Genomic DNA, 18025 nt, shown 5'->3' on the forward strand with positions numbered 1-18025 from the left:
TATGAGAGCGGACATCCTGCCTGTACTGTCTCAACCACCGCTGCACCGAACCTGGGCAGTCTTTCAAGTTCCCTTCTGGGCCGGGAAGGTGGACAGTGCTGGCAACAGAGTCAGGGTACACACACACACACACACACACACACACACACACACACACACACAGAGCAGCTCTACCACTGAGCTACACACACCAGAGTGTCACGTGCAGGGCACTCTGTCTCCTCAAATTTTAATTGCAACTTACCAAACACATCTGTGTCTGTTATATATCATGTTTTTCTAATTCCAAGCCATTTAAAAGCACTTTAATCTATCTCACTGCAACTACTTCTCCACGCTACACCACAGCTGTAAAAGACACCAAAGACAAACAACAAAGCACACAACCTCTACCCTTCTGGAAGGATAGTGTTTGGTTGCATCAAGGTATGTTAATGAGCTTGCCTTATCAGAAAGTAGTTGAAGTAGAATGTGCTACAAGAATTAGGTACTGAAAATACAACTGGGTACTTCCTTGATTTAAAAGATTGCTGGCTACCTGCACCATCTTTAAAATGAAATAAAATGACAACAACAACTATAATTTAATGAACAAGGAACACTTACAATACGGCCTATGCTTAAAATTTACTGTTGAATGGTCTAGAGTGGAAAAGCATATACAAAGCCACGTAGCAGACTAAAAATGATTACAGGGTATATTACAGTGGTTTAAAGGACTGTTTAAAAAATGGCAAAGAAATTTGTACAAAAAATATTGTCACAAAGGTCCCAGGGTTGGTGGGAATTCTTAAAACAAAATTTAGAACCTCAACTAGAAACATACAACAATATTCCATTTGTCATTTAGAAGCAATAACCTGGCATTAAAAAAATATAACCTATAATTTCATGAATTCAGACAACTCTACCACTCCCTAATGAATGCTAATTAGTAATGCTCCACAGTATCGTAGATTAAATAGACATTTACTGTACCATTGGGAAGGAAGCAAACGCACATTAGAAAAAGCCAAGTTCAAGCTTTGGTTCTTAGACATATCACTTTAGATATGCAGCCTAATTCTAACCCACATGTAAATTACCACACAATTTAAAGCACCCCACTGCTTTATTGAGGATGAAGTATTCTTTTTAGGGGTCAAACTGACCAAGTAAATAATCCAAATCAAACAGAAACATGTTAGTTGCTTAACTTATCTATTCTTTTAAAAATATCTTACTTTTAAATTTTATGGGCATGACTGTTTTGCCTGCAAGTAAGTGCACTGTGCACATGCAGTGCCTGAGGAGGCCAGAAGAGGGAGTTGGACTCCTTGGAAATGGAGCTTTAGAGGGTTGTGAGGTGCCATGTGGATGTGGCTAACCGAACCTGGGTCCCCTGGAAGACCAGCTGGTGCTTTTAACCACTGAGCCATTAAGACTGCAGTGTCTTCATTTGCCTATTTTCCACTCCACAGTATCTACCTGCTTTTAGAAATTACACGAGCTGCATTGAAACAGCTATCTCATAAGCATAAGCCAAATAATACCCACGTGAAACGAGACCAGCTTACTTTCAAAATGGATGTAACACTCTTTGTACTGCAAATGCTTTTTATTCATTCAGGGAGCCCTGGCAACACAGCCAAAGAGTAACAAGGCTGTAGGTAAAATATGGGCGTAGAGGTTTACCCAGCACTTAGGTCCAGTTTAGTCAGCAAGTAATGTCACCACATACCCAGGGCAGGAGTGGGAAGGAAATCCAACCCAGAAGAGAACTGGGTGGTGGTAAGTAGCCACACGGGCAGCAGTGTAGGCCCAGGTCAGGGGCTTCTGCAGGGCCCTGTGTCTGGAGACACTGACGCTAAACGTGGCCAGCGGGGAACATCCTCAGCGGGCCAGCTCTGAATGGGCCGCTTTGCCCTTTGCAGCGAGACGGGATCTCTCAAATACAGAGTGTCTCCTCGCTCAGGTCAGTAACTCTCTTACACTTAACTTGCTTAGGAACTTTAGCTACACATGCTCACATGTTATTAAGCATCTAATATGCCCAGTGTTTTGTTTAGCTCACCACAGGAGAACAAAATATATAGTTTAAGCCTGAAAAGGGCTGAGCCAGTCATCTGAGTTTACCACAATGAACTCTTGCCAAGTATAAAACTATCTTCTGCTACTTTAGAGCCCAGGAAACTTTTAGGTTCTTCCTAAGCCATCTCCCTACAGCTATGCTTACCATCTTTTTTTTTCTTTTTGTCAGATTTAATTTCCTGTCAATTCAAAAAGAAGTTACAGCAGATTCTTCTCACTTGAACTTTGGTAGCAGCCAGTGACCTCTGATGTCACAATGCCTCAAAACCATCTTTGTCTAAGCTGTGTGCCTCATCTGTTCCAGGGCACCATACATGGTAACGCCCCACTTCCGTTTAAAACAGACTTTCAAAAACATGTTAAAAATATTTTAAGTGAAGACATGATACATTGTTAAAGGGAATAGACATATTCTTCACTTTTCCATACACAGCACCTCTTGGGCAGAATCTGAGGTAGGACCTGGAAACTCAGCAGCTTCAGGGAAAAACTGTGAATCTTAACGCTGTCAAGTTCAACAGGACGAGCATGAAGTCCTATGCTTCCAAATAACACAAGTGAAATATACAACGCTGGGAGTTATAGGGTAGCAACCTAGCCCTTAAATTTGGTATCTTATATAATTACAAAATACATTATCCACATAAAAACATGTACAGTGTATCATTTGTTATATAAATCAAAACAAGACATATTAAGAATTATTGCTCTCCCCTCATAAAAAACATCTATTCTTCACAAGTTTGAAATCAAAACCGCTACTGAGCCTTCATGAAAAGCATAGTGCCGTAAATGTCAATAGGAAAAGACTTTAGACGCTCCAATAAGTACAACATAATGTATCTATAAAACAGAGAAAGGAAATTTTAAGTAGAAGAGCTTTTCAAAAACAAAAAGATTCAGACAACATAACTTTCTTATATCATGCCTTTAAACTAAAAACATTTATATTATAATTCAAAGAAACATGAATTGGTATTGCTAGTAAGAATAAATTCTGAAAGTCATATTTTTTTCGGTCTTAACAATTTATGTTCCTAAAACTTCTTCCAATGGGGAAAAATACTATCTCTAATATAAAGTTTTCTGCTAGTATTTTGTTATTAAAATTTAGGTTACTAAGGACTCCTACTTTAAATCACACCACAGAAACAGCCCCTAGATAGAGAAACAAAGAAAATTTAAACTAATTGTTAATCAATTTAAACTACATTAAAAATTTAAGTATTACACAATAATACTGTCTATTTTCCATAACACTATCTGAAGAATTATTCATCTAATTCTGGGGTAGAGGGGGGAGTTTACCCAACTTCTCATCTGAGTGGGTTAGAAAATTAAGTAAGGTAAACTGAGATTTGTTTTAAAATAAAAATTCTTGGCTTTAAAGTAAGCCACGTCCACAATGCATTTATGTAGCCGGAAGTTAAGGACAGACTAAGAAGGAAGACGTTTCCGACAGTGATTTCTTAAAATGCTCAAGTCATTTGCAAACCAAATAACCATATTTACATGTCTACAATAGTTTATTGGGCTATGCAGAGCCCCTGCACTAGGCAGGCACCTTCGTGGCAGTAGAGACCAGTCACTGAGAGCAAGGCAGAGGCTCTAACAGAAGGAAGGAGAGTCACTCACCTCCTTAATCACACACATCCTTCAGGCACAGAGGACCCCGGGGATGGAAACAGACTCAACTCCTTTATCTCTGTCTGAGCAGCTCTGAGTCCTGTGAGGACCAAACACCAAGGAAATGCACTGTGGCTTTCAGGCTGGCCTGCCACTCTGAAGTCTGACACCATGCTGACGTCACACTCTAGCCTGTCATTGCAGCCGCAAATTAAAGCAGTTTCTCCAGGAAGAATGTGTTATGATTAAGCTTGCCTTCTAGCCAAGGATAAAATCTGACTTCAATTTCCTTAAATTTGGCATAGGAGACAGAGTAAAACATCAAGGTATATGATAGCTTTTGAAATAAATGCTTAGTGAGAAATTTAAAAATAAATGCTCAAAATAATTGGACATTTTCTGTCTGCAAGCATACCAACTAAAAGGGCTCCTTTTGATGTTTGTTTTGTTTCATTTTGGTTTTTTGAGACAGAGCTTTTGTGTGTGTGTGTGTGTGTCACCCTGGCTGTCCTGGAACTCACTCTGTAGACCAGGTTGTTCTCAAACTCAGAGATCCGCCTGCCTCTGCCTCCTGAATGCTGGGATTAAAGGCTACTCCCCTCCCCGCCCACCATGTTGTTTCCAGAGTCAATACGTATTGTTTCAAAATTCAACAAGTAAAAGACAGAAAGCTGAAATTCCTGTTTCTACCATCCAGAAAGGACACTAGCTGCTCAAATTGACTATTTACTATGTCAAGCATTTCACAAATTCATACAGGCCTCACAAGCCAAGTGATGGGTTCTGTTCTTACCTTCATTTTACTGAGGAAACTGAGTCACTTACTCATGGTCATACTGCTGATCAACCTGGAACTCTGAGTGCCATCGCTCTCCAGGCATCTTATTAAGTTACGCTAGTGATCAGAAGCCATTCTGTTGAAACACACCTTGAGACCAAAGTCTGTGTACACAGGCGGTCATCGCGGTAGAGCGCTGCCTCCCAACAGGCCCACGGACGCTCCTAACTTTCATTTCATGACTTCCTTCCAGGTAGCTCACCCTGTGCACTAACAGAGACTTACGTCCAATTCCTTGCTACAAACAAGCAAATAAAAAACTGTCATTGCCTGTTTTGGTGCTTTGTGTGTGTGTTTAGCTATACAAGATAGTTCCTAGATGCAGAATGGGTATCAAAGAGTGTGGACAGCTTTGCACTTTACACTGTCCTCCACAAAAGGTCAACAATTTACACCTGCACTCCAGCACACCCCATTACCTCTTTCCCTGTATCCTGGCTCAGTGTGAACACTGCAAACCTAACAGGGAAGAGGTGCTGGGCCACCACAGTGTTCTGGCTGTAGCTGAGCAGTCCTGCAGGAGGGAGTCCAGCCTAGTTAGTGGTCAGAGGCCACCAGCCCTGGAGTCTGGTGCTGCACTTTCAAGTTCAGTGCCTTCTCTGATCACAGACAGGTCACCGAGCCTCAGCTTCCTCCTAAGGAAAAGTCCAACAGTGTGGTCCTACGGGCTTTTTGTGAGACTGAGAAAAGGCACACGAAGCCCCGTAATTAAAAGCCGACTCATTCCATGGCCAACTGTATTTCTTCTATAGTTCATGCCTCTTTCGGAAAAAAAAAAATGACAATTTACATGAGAATGGGCAAACGACTTTACCAAACAATTAACTATCTTGTTAGAACGTCAATGGTGCAACACTTTTCAAATATGTTACTTGGAGCTGTCTTAAAACCAGATCTGATACACAACCAAAGGGTTATCAAGCATCCTTTTTGTATGAAACTGCTACAACAAAAACCAAAACCAGAGGACAAAACTGCTTCATTATGCAGCCTGAGCTATAAGAAAGCAGGTCAACAGTTTGCTAAAACCAGAAGGTTGTACATATGGTTCATAATCCTCCCTTTCTTTTTTAGGTTAAGATTTCGCTAATTTCAATTATAATCAACTGAAACTTTCTATCCTAAGAAAGAAAACAATCACACTCTTAGAAAAGTAAAAAAGTCAATAAAACTTCCCTCACAATTCCAAAGGCAAAGGAGAGTCCTTTTTAAATAGCAGAAATCATATCCACCTATAAACAGAATGAGATAGCTAAAATAGAGAAGGCTTATTATCTCTCACAGCAACTAGACGTTCTGTTCCCTAATGAAGACTTCCTGATCAAGACAGATTTGTAACAAAGAGCCTCCCTAAGTTCATTAAGCCAAATACAACAATGCATGTTTCCACGCCAGTGTCGAGGAAAGCCAAGACCAGAGGACTGTGTGGTAGAGGCTAGCTGTAGCTACAGAGAGACTTTGCGGTTGTTGGGCTTAATTATCAAAATGACTCCACTGAGAGAAGTCTAGGACTGGAGATACACACCCCTGGGCAGGTTTTGGAGGGCTTTTCCTAAGAGTACTGACGTGGTAAAGTGGGGTGGGAGAAAGATTCGCCATGAATGTGGTGGAGATTCTATGGATCCGATTAAGAGGAGGAGGAGGAAGCCAGGGCACACGTGCGAGCTCTGTTCTTCCCCAGTAAGCACATGGGCACTGTTGCCATCATCTAAGGCCATCAGGCTCCAGCTTCACCAGTTTTCCTATGAGGACTCAGCACTAGGGACTGCCTAGTGTTCAGGTGGCCATTATGGAGCCACCTTCTATTATGCAAGTCGCTCAAATAAATCCCCTGGTATTACTCTGTCTCCCCGTCTCTGTCTCTTTCACATGTGGTTTTTCTTTTTGTTCTGATCTTCTAGAAAACCTTGATTAATGTATATTTTGGTACCAGTAATGGGGACTCCTGGATTCCTGAAATATCCAAGGCACTTTACCATTCTTGTGTAAACTGTTGGGTTTCTCTTTAATGTTTCTTTGTCTGCAACTTTAAGTGAGCTACGTTTGGTCAAACTGCATGTTTCCCCATGCATTTCTACTCTGCTCCCACGCTCATGATACTCACTGTAAGCTGGTTAAAAGCAGCTAGCACTAACATGGCACAGTCTGAATGCTAGCTACCCTGTCTTAAAAGGTTCTTTATTCGGCTAATTAGCTCATCATGTTTCAATTTATATTCACTCAGGGTTTCAGGGCTACCAACAGATTCTTTGCTACAATGTAACACGAATGTTTCCAGTCCAATTTCCAACAGAGTCACTGTTCCCTTCGAACCCTCAGAGAACAGGCTTTACTGTGGGTTTCTATAGGTTGTACCTATAGAATGGCCCTTAGCGCTGCTTAAATCATTCTGGGGGGGGGGGGGGGCGCGTCGGGCTCTAGTCTGCATTTCCAAACTCACGTTCCTCTCACACAAGTTCTCAAAACCTAATAACCACATTGTCAGATTTAGTTACAGCAATCTTACTCCTCACGCACCAATTTTCTGTATCAGTTATTTTTGCACTGTTCAGGCATAATATCTGACAGAGGCAATGTTAGGGAGGGCAGACTTGTTTTCAGTCATTTGCATTCCATCATGGCAGGAAAGGCATGCCCAAGCAGCTCACCTCATCACAAAGGGCTGTGTGTTAGCGGCTGATCACACCACAGCAGACCAGAAAGTCTAGAGGAAATGCTACCCAGGAACCAGGGGCCGAGCGCAGTCTTCAAAGCCCCCTTCCTAAAAGTTCCAGAACTTCCCCAATAGAGCCACCACTTAGGGAGCTGGGTTCAAATACGAACATTGGAGAACATTTCAGATTAAAATCATGACAACTTATCCTGTTTTAAGGAAACAAACAGTAACAACAACAACAACAACAACAACAAAATACTAACCACCCAGATGACCAAAATAATGCACTAAAAAGAAGGCATATCTGATTTAGATGTGATGCCTATGAAGGCAGAGCTTTGAAAATAACATGAAAACCCAGCACAGTGTTTGCAGTCACACAGTGGATGGAGGCTCTACAGAGCGCTGCCCCCAGGAAAAGAATACACGAAGCAAATGACACCAGCCCCAAGCCTGGGAATTACCAGGTACAGTAAGAGTGACAAGTGAACCAAGCATTTGGTTTATGAGGTTTCTCTGGGGTCCTCCCCCACTTTCTCACTGTTTACAGTCCACCACAGGGAAAATGCAGGGGGCCACGCAGTGAAAGGGAGAGTAAGATAAGGCCCCTCCTCTCAAGGTCACAACAGGACAAACTGACACTTTAATAAGAGAAAGCAGGCTGTAAACAAATCATTAAAACATAACCTGATTTGCAGAGGCCAGAAGAGGAAATGGCTAACTGCCCTGGGGATATGTGGAAACCATTCCCAACATGATGGCTGGCCTGACTATTCCAAGAGGAAATCTGCTAGGGTTAGGTAGTAGCTCTGCTGAGAGCACTCGGTCAGCAAAAACAATCCAAATTCCACACCTACAAAAGCTTTCCAATAAGAGGCTATTTACTAAGAGACAAATATGGTCAACAGTAAGGCAATTCTCATGTGCCTTGTGCAATTCTGTCCAGCTCATCTCAAGTACCTGCATTGATCACATTTTCAGGAAGAAAGCCAAGAACAGACAGGTAGGCATCCAACTACAGTGTTGGAGCTAATCAACTTCAAATCAGAGGGGAATCCTAAATCACAACTAATCTCAATTTTCTTTTCATGCATCTCTAAGAATAGGGCAGAAGCCGTGTCTCATTGAAAAGGATGGGAGCAGCAAGATGATGGCTCAGCTGGTAAAAGTTATTGCCATCTATTTATGAACTGACACGGATTTAGTTCCTGAAGCCCATGGGAGATGGAGGAATGCAGTTCCCAAAGTGGGCACACACACCTCCTCCGCACACAAATACAGATAAAAGATTTTCAAAAACCAAAGAGAAGGGTTACAGAAGGGTTAGAGTTGGCTCATATAAGGCTAAGAGCACTGGCTGCCCTAGAAGAGGACCAGGGTTCGATTCCCAGCACCCACATGGCAACTCACAACCACTCCAGTTCCAGGGGATCTGATGTCCTCTTCTGGCCCCTGTGGGTACCAGGAACACACATGGTAAAAAGATAATACAAACACACAGCCAAAACACACACACACACACACACACACACACACACACACACACACACACATTCAATAATAGATAAATAAAAACCAGAGAGGAAGTTCAGTGAGGCTCTCCTAAGAGTTCTACACCAACACAGATGCTTCACCAGTGTATCTGTGGGGTGACCGAGGGTTCAGCCAGGACTACACCAACACACATTTCAGCACACCGCAGGCATGTCTGAGAGATGATCCAAGGCCCAGTTGAGATACTGTCATTTTCAGTCCTTACGTGGTATTTCACTTCTCAGTGGTACTTAATCTTGAGAATGCCATTGCTGCCTTGACTTTATCTATCTGGATCTTCAACATCACTCTGCAAACCAGACTTTCATCTGAATACGTCAATCTGAAACCCAATTCCATTCATAACATGGGGTCAATTCATTCATAATTAACATTCAAATAGAGGTCCTCCTACCCAGAAAGAAACACATCTTCTGGTCTTTTCTTCCAGCACCTGGACCTACTGTAGGACTGGAAGTGGAAGACGTTTCATTGGTTGGTTACTGATTTTCATCTCCTAGGTCATTTAATGCAAACCATTCTGATGAGAAAAATCCTAGAATGATCTTGACTTTGTGGCACATGCATGTGATCTCAGTTACCGGGAGGTGGAGAGAGTCTTAAGAATCAAGAAAAATAAGGGTGGTGTGTGTGTGTGTGTGTTCCATTTACTATCCAGGAAATATTCCAAGATATTTTGTGTTTCAAGTCGCTGTTCTTTTAGAGATAAGATCTCACAAAACAGCAAGCACTTGGAACAAGTAATTGGAAGAGATGAATGTCTTAGGAATCCAATTAGTCCATAAACACCTGCTTAGGAAGAAACCAATTATAATGAAAAAGCCCTTCATACCACTAGAATCTTCCTCCTTAGGGAGTGGTAGCTATTAAAGCACACTGGCTTACTAACAGGACTCAGAACTTTTGAAATTGAGAATGTCTAGTGCCCAGGTCATTAATGAGCAGCCTGACCTTCTAAGGTGCAAGACTTTAAAGTTCTTCACTGCTTCTTCTAGTCCTTCCTAACTTCTGCTTTTTACATAAGTTACAATGATTCAGTTAGCTTATAAACTTGTAGTACCTCACAATTTACATTCCTTAAGTCCTGTTCAAATACCATCTTCTCAGAGAGCTCCCGCCCAGGCTGCTGCCTGAGGTTGTACTGTGTGTTACAATCAGCCCCCGTGAGTAAACTACATACTTCTATTTCAAAGTGCCTGCCTCTATGGGGTAGAATAAAATTTTCTGCCCAGCAAGTGTGGACGGATTCTAATGCACATACAAATCAAAGTGAGAGGCATGACCTAACGGCAGCAAACAGAACAGAACAAAAGGTCGGCCATAGTGGCCACAACTTTAACCCCTGCTCTCTGGAGACAAAGGCTGCACAGCTCTGTGAGTTGGAGGCCAGCCTGGTCTACACTGAGTTCCAGGGCAGCCAGCTACATACTGAGGCCTGGTCTCAAAACAAATAAAAGGTAGCAAAGATGCATTAGAACTGGTCAGCATTGGTTTCCTGTGTCCTTCCTGCCACCAGACAGCTTCTGAACTAGAAGAGAAACCTGGGGTAAATGTATTGGTTCTGGAAACTTTTACACTTTTTCCTACTTGATAGGAAAAAAAAAAAAAAGGACAAAGTGGTTAATCTTTAACTACATTTTCACTGTATTAAAAATTTAGAAAAAATTTTAATGGCAGTATGTGCAAAAAGTAGAATGAAGACATTATACACAGAATACACGATGGAGACTCGGGGCTTGAGATATAGCTATACTCCTGACTCAGTCAAAGTCCAAACAAGAAGTTTGACTACTAGGTTTCTTTTTAAAGATTTATTTTTATTCATGTACATGTGGCATATGCACACAGAGGCCAGAGAGCCCAGAAGAGGGCATCAGATATCCTGGAGCAGAAGTCACAGGCGCTGCCAGACATGGGTGCCAGGAGCCAAGCGTGGGTGCTCAGGAGAGGGGAAGCGTGGGTCCCAACTGAACAGCCATCTTGTTGGCCTCCCAAACCAAGTTTTGTTAGGACACGAGCATTTTCTCTTAAAACTAACAAAAAAGAAAATGAAAATTGTATATTCTTTGCTATCTACTTACTTAGAACACAAGGAATCTGCCTTAGCTGTTTACTTCTGGCCTCATTTCTAGAACTGAAGGGAAAACTTTTTGTTCTCATTTGCACACTCCTCATCTGTTCACACTCCTCATCTGCACACATTCCTTATTTGTTTACATTCAATAACCAACAAGATTTTTTCTTTTACTGAAAAGATAGGAGAAAGTCTCTTTTAAAAATACTGTACATATTTTGCTGTCTAGTGCTAAAAAATTCAAAGTCAAACAGATAACTGGGGTTAAGGTTTAATTTGTCAATAGATTTGTCATTTGTTTAATAAATATTTACAGAGGACAACGTTTTCCTTTTTCTGTAAAAGAAGTATGTTTTTAGGATCCATGGGAGCATTAAAAAATGAAAAAGAAATGAGACATGTAAATTGGCTGTGGGTGATTAAGTGAGATAAGTATTTAAGTAAAATATAAGTATAAACTTAGATCTTAGACTCTACAAAGGATGAATAAGAAGAAGAGAAAATAAGCCCGAATGCCACACGCACAGACCTGTGAAGATAAAGCCATCCGATATCCCAGCGTGGACGGGAAGAGCTCCTACCCCAGCTTTGGCACTACTAGCAACTGTGGCTATTGGGGAGGAGGAATCAGTTTTCTTTGGATGTGGTTCCTGATAAGCTGTGTGTTCCAGTGGAAGGAATAAGACCCACACAGGCCCAGCCAGTGCTAAGTAGACTCAGTGAGTTTAAATAAGAGCACATGAAAGCTCATAAGGAAAAGTGGTGAACGGAGGTTATAGGAGGAGCTGGGAGGGCGGCGGCGGCGGAGGGACGGTGTGATTCAAATGCATTATATTCACGTGTAAAATTCTCAAACCATAAATTGAAAAACATTATAAGCAAATTTTCATATCTCTCTCTCTCTCTCTCTCTCTCTCTCTCTCTCACACACACACACACACACACACACACACACACACACACACACACACACACACACACACACGTCAAAATGAAAAAAAAATAGGTTAAAAAATGAGCTGGACCTAGGTGTGGCAGTGCGTACCTGTAACCCTAACATTTGGAGGGCTGGGGTGGTAGGCAGGGAGGTCTTGAGTCTGAGGCCATTCCAGGGTATGTATGTAGTAAGACCCTGTCTCCAGCAAACCATGACATTTGCCTAGTACACGAAAGACCATGGATTTGATCCACAGCACTGAGAAAAGACAAAACAAGCAAACACATACAGATAAAAAATGTAGGGTGTGAGATTTAGGTTTGATAAAAGGAGGTTTGTGCAGATTTTAAGCTACAAAAATGCTTGAGTTTATCACCAACATCCTCAGGGAAGTTATCTTTTCACGAGGCACTCTCATTTACTGTAAAACAAGATGGGCAGTAACCACCTCACTAAGCGCTCCACTGGCACCTCCATGGGCTCCACTGCTCATGGGTAACCAGGGCTGGTGGTTCACACCAGTGACCCCAGAACTTAGGAGCCTGAGCCAGGAGCCCTGCAATGAATTCTAGCTCAGTCTACTTGCCTTAAAGAGGCAAACACAAACAAACCACCACTGCCACCTCCAACAACAGCAACAACAAAGAACTAAATGGGAAAGAAAAATATGTTTGCTTTGCTTCAAAAATGAGATCTAGCTAGGTAGCACAGGTTAGCCTGGCTCTCCTGGGCTCGAGTGATGCAGTTGCTTCAGACTGTGGGACTGTAAGAGCATACCATACCAGACTAGACAATGAGACAAGCTTGACTCTGTTTGCTACTATTTAGATTCTGAGTGAAATACTTGCTACAAAAGACTTTCTAGAACATCACTAAGCAATGTGAGAAGGGCCAGGCTTAACAACCACACTGGTGTGGAGATCATCTCTGCTACCCATCTGTCCTGGCTTCCCTGTAACTTGGTATGGCCATTTTCGTGTGGTCCAGCTGCTGAGACAAACACTACGAGACTTTTCTGAAGGATACTCTAGAGGGGAACTGATTCAGCTAGGAATTCCAATTTTCCCCTCTTGACTTTTTACTCATTTTGGATGTCAGGACAGCTATTTTGGACCAAACATTCATTTTGAAAAATGATGTCTTATTCTAGGGTAGTGAAATAGGAAAATGAAGGGTTCATTGCAACTCTATGATGCTCATTTCTGGGGATGTTTTACATACAGGGCACATTACTTTGTGTTTAAATCACACAGATGTTCTTTATCATAAACCAATTACTGGCACTGGTAGAGAATTAATTACCTAAGAATAATTAATGGTCATCAGTTTTAGGAGCCATTTATAACTTCAACTCTCAATCAGCCACACATCTCTAAAGTATTACTTTTATGTCAAATGTGAAAGACCAAGTGATTAAGGACCGAGGTATACTAATTTAAAGTAGCAACTTCAGTTAGCACAGGCTCTGAGGAGCATAAATAAATTACAGCCACAGCAACAGACTTTAGAAACAGACCGACTTGGTGTACTTCCCATGGCAGATGCTTCCGTTTTTCCTGGCTCAAGACAAGGGCTCTTCATGCAGCCCAAGATGTCCTACAACTCACTGTGTAGTCAAGACTGGGTTTGTGATCCTCCTGCCTCAGCCTCCTGCAGTGCTAGGATTATGGGCGTGTACCACCCCACCTGGCTGGATAGCACAGTTCAACTGAAGGGGGAAAAATTCACGCACGTGATTCTTATTCTTCCATAAAACAAACGAACACATTTTCCTAGCAGCAACTCCTGGGTTACAAACAGGAACTACTTGCCAAACAAAAATTTAGGCCCAAACAACAGCACCCTGGCAGCCACCTCCCGAAGCCTGGTGTCTGAATGCCGAGGCAAGGTAAGCAGAGGTTTCATCTCCTATTAGCCACACTTGACCTAATGGCACATAACTTCCAGCCCAACTCTGAGAGGTATTTGAATATGACACTGAACAAGACAGCAGCTAAAATAAAAAGCAAAATGTTTATGCGTAAAACAAAACAAAAAACCCACACATTCTTGTAGGTCTGACTCACACTTATTTTTGAAACTGATTTTTCTATCTCCTTTTATTTGTATGTTATCAATGGAAGTCTTTTGTCATGCAGCATTCCAAACTTCCTAAGAAGAGTTGGATATGAATAAACCCAAGTTTCTAGGGCCCACACCAGTTCTTCATATGTTCACTATTTCAATAAAAGATGGGAGTGTACACAGCCATACAGACTGCACGTGCAGGCTGTTCACATGTGTATCAACACTGTGATTTCTAAAGCAGGGAAAGAACAGATCACTACCTTAGGCTTTGCTTACATTTTGGGTTTGGTTTTACGCGTGTGCGCACACACACACACACACACATACACACACTCACACACACACACTCACACACACACTCACACACACACTCACACACACACACACACACACACACACACACACACACACACACACACACACACGAGACTGCAGATCCCGGTGTATGCAGCACTGGCGCATCCTGTCTATAAATTTTTGAGAGCCGGGATCTAAGTCAGCGGTGGAGCATCTGCCCAGCAAGTACAAAGCCCTGGGCTCAGTCTCTGTTTGGGGACGGGGAGACACGTTATTGAAATTCCCTCCTTCTCACTGAGGCAAAAATCAATCAATTTGGAAACCCATTTTCAGAGAAAAGAAAAATGTGCACTTTGTGGAGCTCTTTCTACTGCAGAACATTTTTGGACACAATTTCGGAGAACATGCATTTTCAATGAATTTTTAAGCAGTGAAAAGTATGTTATTTATTGCTCCTGTTGGGTCTGATGAAATTAAAGATCATTTCGTACATGAGAACCAAACGTATCTATGTGGGCATTTAGCACTCCCCATTACTGTTCTTACTAAATAGTTGCTATTATTATTATTTTTTTTAAAGCCACTTGTGCGATGGCTGGAGAGCTGACTCAGTGGTGAAAAGTACTTGCTGTTCTAGAAGACCTGAGTTTAGACCCTTCACCTACACCAGGCTACTCTTAACAAAGGATCCCACACTCTCCTCTGGCCTCTACTGACACCCACACAGTTAATATTCTTCACACGGACATCCACAAACATAAATAAAAATAATAAAAATATATCTTAAATAAAAATGCTGCTAGCCTGGCCATGGTGGCACACACCTTTAATCCCAGCACTCGGGAGGCACAGGCAGGTGGATCTCTGTGAGTTCGAGGCCTGGTCTACAAAGTGAGTTCTAGGACAGCCAGGGCTGTTACACAAAGCGTGTCTAGAAAAACCAAAAACCAAAACCCAAACCAAACACTGCCATGGTTTTGAATTGCACAGGTTGTAAGAGCTGGGGTTTAGGCAAATGTAATTTGGTTTGGTCATGTGACACTATGGAGCACACATTTCTAGCAACACCCCCGGGCAGCCTGTCACTTTCCGTGGGGCACAGTGTCTGCAGCAGCACAGCGTTACAACCCCAAACCTGCACAACTCGGGCTCACACCCCAGTCCCAGTCCCAGTCCCAAGTCCCAGTCCCAAGTCTCAGTCTCAGTCCCAAGTCCCAAGTCTCAAGTCTTGCAAAAACAGTCTTGGCAGACTGTCTTCCATCTTGGTTTACTGAAGTGTGCTCCCCCAGACCTCTCTTCCCATGTGGGGTGGAGATGGGTCTTCAGACAGCATCCATCCGTCAGGATGGGCAACCATCCACCACCTCTCTATTGTGTGTGTGTGTGTGGGGGGGGCACACCCGCCAAAGTGTACCTGGGCCAGGGGGTGGTGGTGAGAGACAACTTTCAGAACCAGGCTTTTTCCTTCTGCCACATGGTCCTGAAGTCTACCTCAGGCTAGTCTTGCTGGTCCTAGAGCAAGCTCCTAAGGCGCACAAACATACGTCTTGGGATGGTCCATTACGGTAACATAATGTGCTCCTCATCTTTCTCCAGCCAAACTCTTCCTACTAAAACTGCCTTCTCAAAGACCAATCAACGGACTCATGACCGGCACACCAATGGTCTCAGGTTCTCATTCTTTGAGAACCTGCATAGCTTTTGACACCTGGAAATCTTCACACTCTTGGAGTCTGCTAAGTGCTCTTTAGCTCTGACCAGGGGCCTCAGGACTGATTTCCTGTATGTTTTTTAAAGACTCATTCATGTATTTCATGTACTTGGTGTTGTGTCTGCATGTACATCTGCGCAACAGAAAAGGGCGCCAGATCCCGTGAGACTACAGTTACAGACAGTCGTGAGCGGCCATGAGCGTGCTGGGAACTGAGCTCAGGTCCTCTGGAAGAGTAGCCATCTCTCCAGTCAGCCATGAACATGCTTTTAATCATATTCCTTAAACACATATGCTCTGATTTAAATTCCCATCTTTTTCCACAGTAGGTTTGATGACAGCTGCAACAGTATCAGACATAATTAAAATTTACTGAGCACTGTGTACTGGGCTCACACAGCTCACAAAGAACACATAAAATCCTGTGTTTGTTACAAAACAAACACTATATTCTTCTGATACATTTTATTTGTAAGTTGAAGAGTTATTATTAAATTGTCATTTGACCTTTGAAGACTCAACTTAGGAAGCCAAAACTCATGTGTTATATTATACATGTCAGCAATTATTGATTACCTATTCATTAGTTTTAATAATGAACAGATTTTTTAAGAACTTGTTAAAAAATGGGATTTCTGTATTTCAATTACTTAGCTAATTAATTAATGTTTTTGAGGCAGGGCTTCACTATGCAGCCTTGTCTAGCTTTGAGATTTCTTTATAATAATTAAATGTTTGTTTTATTTTAAAAAGTGTGTGTGTGTGTGTGTGCGCACACACGCGCGCGCGCGCGCACACACACACACACACACACATGTGCTCATGCACTTGTGTACATGTATGCTATGATATGTATGGGGAGGTCAGAGAGCAACTCTGAGTTGGGTTTGAGAGACTGAACTGGGTCACAGGCTTTGGGGCAAGTGCCTTTACTTACTGAGCTCTCTCAACAGCCCACAACTGCTGAAAAGGAACTCAAGAAGTGGGAGTGGACCCTTCGTACGCCTTACTTCGTATACATACTCTTAGAAGGCCCCGAACACAAAGTTTTAAAAAATGTAACGTGAAGTTCCTGGCGGGGATGAGGGTGGAAGTACTGTTACCCAAAGGACTGTTACACAACTCACAGCATCCCCATAGGAGCAAACTCGGGGCTGCCAACATGCCAAAGGCCAAACCTTCATGACAGAGAGCACTAAACACCCAACAGTGACTAAGCGTCTATGCACAGTCATAGATAGCTTCTGTTTTATTTTTAACTCACAACGCTTTATTTTTCACAGTAAAAATATCTCTTAACAAGCTTAAAGAGACAGGAGAGGCCAGATACTGCAAATGAAACAGACGTCAGTAAGCAAATACACCCTGGAGGAAAAACACCAGCAAGGACATGTGACTGTCAAATGAAAGGGTCAGCGTCTCACCAAGCAGACCACCGTGGTGATCAAGTGTCCTTCCACCTCAAGCGAGGCTTTGTGGGCTCTAAAGGGTACTTGGCAGCAGCCCTCACTCCATCTCCACTCTCTTCGGCGCTCTCCTCTAGCCACGTGCTCAGTCCCTGCCCTGAATTCCAGGTTATCTGCTCAAGAGCCCGAAGCTTAGCTGCAGTTGTGTGAACACACAACTTCCCTCAAGTCTCCAGATGGGGAACTCACCTACAATTACGTAGCACTGACTTTGAACACTCTTTGAAATCACCATCCAAAATGTTAATTTTTAGCTCTCAGTGAGGCAGAGAAAAAAGCACTACTCTGTCTCAAGCAGAAAGGTGCGGGGTGGTGTTGGGGGGGTTGGGGGGGGCGATGGCTGACTTTGCCAACACTCCTGCTCTTTGTCATAAGGTTGGGGTTGTTTACACGGGAAGGCTTTGACTTTATTTTCTAAGATCCAGCTGTCCACTTCCTGGATACATAGCTAGCTAGATGTTAACTGCTATCGTACACACTCACTCCACCCATCCCCCACCCCCACAGCAACCTGCCCCCAAAACAAAAATTTCTGATACATTTAGAAAATAAATTTATAAAACTGTCTTTAGTAGACAAACCATACTTTCTCTATGGCCTAAGCATTTCAGAGATTTTTCTCAAGGAAACAGTACAGCACCAAAGAAAATCTAAGTTGTGGCTACTTTTCATCTAAGTTGTGTCTACTTTTTAATAGACCAAGGGAAAAAATATCAGTTTATGTAAGCA

General features: G+C 42.5%; 1 protein-coding gene across 12 annotated transcripts in view; it reads right to left on the reverse strand.

Annotated features, from left to right (window-relative positions):
* Window positions 1–18025, reverse strand: part of Plekha5 (pleckstrin homology domain containing A5) — a 176523-nt gene that overhangs the window by 81170 nt on the left and 77328 nt on the right. The window contains exon 1 of one of the 12 annotated variants that reach the window (XM_035448416.1): window positions 3706–3841. The exons of the other annotated variants lie outside the window; for them this stretch is intronic. The gene's annotated coding sequence lies outside the window, so the exon portion shown is untranslated. Of the gene's footprint in view, window positions 1–3705; window positions 3842–18025 lie in introns of those variants that run through there. 12 annotated transcript variants of the gene reach the window in all.

Source organism: Cricetulus griseus, chromosome 8 (assembly GCF_003668045.3).
Source record: "Cricetulus griseus strain 17A/GY chromosome 8, alternate assembly CriGri-PICRH-1.0, whole genome shotgun sequence".
In the NCBI taxonomy this organism is placed as follows: domain Eukaryota; kingdom Metazoa; phylum Chordata; class Mammalia; order Rodentia; family Cricetidae; genus Cricetulus; species Cricetulus griseus.